The sequence below is a fragment of the Mastomys coucha genome, unplaced genomic scaffold, assembly GCF_008632895.1.
Source record: "Mastomys coucha isolate ucsf_1 unplaced genomic scaffold, UCSF_Mcou_1 pScaffold21, whole genome shotgun sequence".
NCBI lineage: Eukaryota > Metazoa > Chordata > Mammalia > Rodentia > Muridae > Mastomys > Mastomys coucha.
The window spans coordinates 88,675,583-88,678,495 of NW_022196904.1; the positions used below are offsets into that span (position 1 = coordinate 88,675,583).

General features: G+C 43.4%; 1 long non-coding RNA gene across 1 annotated transcript; it reads right to left on the minus strand.

The window, feature by feature from the left end:
• Positions 1–322: 322 nt before the first annotated feature.
• Positions 323–1,229, minus strand: LOC116100663. Its single transcript, XR_004122684.1, has 3 exons — positions 1,120–1,229; positions 609–688; positions 323–400 (listed from the first exon to the last, which is right to left on the minus strand). It is a non-coding gene; the product is annotated as an uncharacterized LOC116100663 (long non-coding RNA).
• Between the last annotated feature and the right edge of the window lie 1,684 nt (positions 1,230–2,913).

The following is a 2,913-nucleotide window of genomic DNA, read 5'->3' on the forward strand; positions in this document are numbered from 1 at the left end:
AATTCAGATAAATTGAAATCATGTAACTTTTCTCATCATAATGCAATAAAAGTTTAAAAAAATAATAAAATAATAAAAAATAAAAAATAAAAAGTGCCTAGGAGCTTGGTTGAGGGCTGAGGAGGGACAAAGGAAAGGTATAGGGGTGCAGCTTTCATGGGTACTTCTGGCCTCTGAGTTTGGTTGTTTGGTTGGTTGGTTGGTTTTTGTTCTTTGTTTTTGGTTTTGGATTTGTTTTTTTTTTTTTGAGGGGGGGTTGTTTCTTTTTTTGTGGAGACAGCCTCATGTAGCCCAGGATGGCTTCAAACATACAAAATACATACCAAGGGTGACTTTGAACTTCCTTTCTCCAGCAGCATATGCATGAGCAACCCACGATGCATGCTTTCAGTTACTCTGACTAGAATATGGACAGCAATGAGCAGAGAAAGGGGTCACTATGATGGTCTACAAGAGAGAAATAGTACTGAGACAGCCAGCAGCCCTAACTGGAATGCAAGTGAGGGTGGGGAACATAAACAAAGGACAGAGTCCCCACCTAATTTGGGTAGGGACACTAATTGCTCATAGATCATTCATGCAAAGCTTACAGATGGAGAAACTGATACCTAGAGGCATTCGGGGGCCAGTCCATGGTCTCACACAAAGATAAAACTGGTCCACAACTTGACTCCAGAACCCTTTCCATCTGAAACAAGGAATAGATATAAAACTGGAGGTTTTACAAAGTACTGGATACGAAACCTGGCCATTTGGACCATTTCCATGGCAACCAAGAGCCGTGATAGAGTATTGCTATTTGAACTGCATATCTTTGCCTTCTCCTTTGCCTTTCCTGTGCTGTTGCTAAAATGCACAATCTATCTGCTCCAAGGCCAACCCTACCCTCTTGGTCTTCATGGAGAAGGAGCCATTTTTCTCCTCCTTACAAGCAAAAAGCACACAGCCCAGAGAGGTGAAGAGACTCATCTAAAGCCACGCAGAAAATTAGTACCTTAGATTTCACTTAATCTCAGAACTATTCTCCTAGACCCTGATTAAGAAATACAGAAGGCTGATGTCATGCTCTAGAAGAGAACGTCTGGTCCAAAGTGAGCACAAGAGACAGTAAAGCAAGACCTTGAACCTAGGCGAGCTCCCAGAGACCTGCGCAGCAGCCGGCTAGCTGCCTGCTCTCCATAGCTGCACTCCTGAGAGAGAGAAAGACTGTGTCCTGACTCCCTCCTTCACCATCACTGTGTCCCCATCTGTCTTGTCAGGGACCAATGCTGGGACATCTCCAGGCTGCCTTCAATTATGAGGCAATAAATATGAGATGCGCTGCTCGGTGAGCAGCCGCTTGGGCCGCCAGCCCCGCCTCCACCCTCACCAGCCTCTGCACCAGGAAGATTGGATTTTGTATTGTTCATTTTTTATCTCTCATTTTGTCGGATGGGAAGACACAGACCATGGGGAGTGGATAATTTGATCCTCTCTCCACTTTACCATGGGAAGATGGGAAGCGTGATGTCCTCAGGCTGCTCCCACACTCACGAGCACCTCCACCTCTGCTTACACAGCCAATAAGTGATGAGGAAAGATGTGACTAAACTCATCCAATGCCCAATGCCCAGCTCAGGTCTCTCCACTGGGTTCTGCTTTCTGGAAAGGAAGGCCATTTTCTAGGGCCTAAAAATGCACAGATTACACCCAAGTTTTAAATTATTTAGATACGAAAAGCAAAGAACAGAGGAAGGAAAATTGGTACACAGACTGATGACAGTAGGAATGTGGATGGTAGGTGGATAGAGAATATAGGAAAGTCAGGAGGCATGGAAGGAGACACTGAATATGGTCTTGGCCAATAGAAACAAACAGCAGTTGGGATTTGTTGGTCAGTGACAGTTGCAGATATCTGAGTTGGTGAGGTCATTAGAGGAAGCGCTTATGACAATGGAAGATCAAGCCTGAGCTCTCCAACTCTCAGAGCATGAAGAGGAAGGGTAAAAACTCAGAGGGTGAGCTATATGAAGGCAGACAACAGAAAACATGATCAGTAAGGTGGAAACTAAACTCTGCTGGGAGCAGCAAGGAAGAGTGAAGCAGAGACACTCCAGCAACCATGAGGACCTTGTCCAAGTGGCCTTTATGGGCATCGTGTCATCCCAACAGTTTAAAGGGTCTGCAACATCTACTCATAGACTTGAATTATCTTGTGCTCTACAGATGGGTCAAGATTTTTGGCCCTGACAAAAGGTTGACTCCTATTCTACCCTTTCCAGAAACTCTGAATGGTCAGATTAAGAAGGTCAAGAGCAAAGTCAGGCACAATGCTACACACCTTTAATCCCAGTATGCAGGAGGCAGGAAGATCTCTATAAATTTAGAGCCACTCTAGTCTGCATAGTGAATTTTAGGCCAGCTAGAAGTACATAGTGAGACCCTATCTGAAAAAAAAGAGTAAAAAAGGAAAAAGAATGACTGCAGGATGAAGAAAAATGAGGAATGCAAAAAAAAAAATCCTAGAAAGGTATAATAGATAGACCAAAGGGAAAATGAATTTTATTTTGTTGCTGTTTTAAAATGACTTAGTTATCAAGAACAAAGTCACAACCCACCATTGCTCAAATGTTATCCAAGCAAAAAAGAATGAGAAATGTATGTACCAAGTGAAACCAAATGGTGAACTGTCTATTGTCCTGGAAGACATTTTAGCTACTGCCTTTACCCATCAATGATACCATGGCTGGGTATAATAGTCAAGTACATGCTCAGCTATTGCCTTTACCCATGAATGATTCCATGGCTGGGTATAATAGTCAAGTGCACAAGGGGCAGAGGAAGTAAAGCTCCAGCTGGATAGAGAAGAATTGATGAAAGGTCACTGTCATCATCATTGTCAAAAGGGGTTAACTCGTGATCAGAGATTCTCTT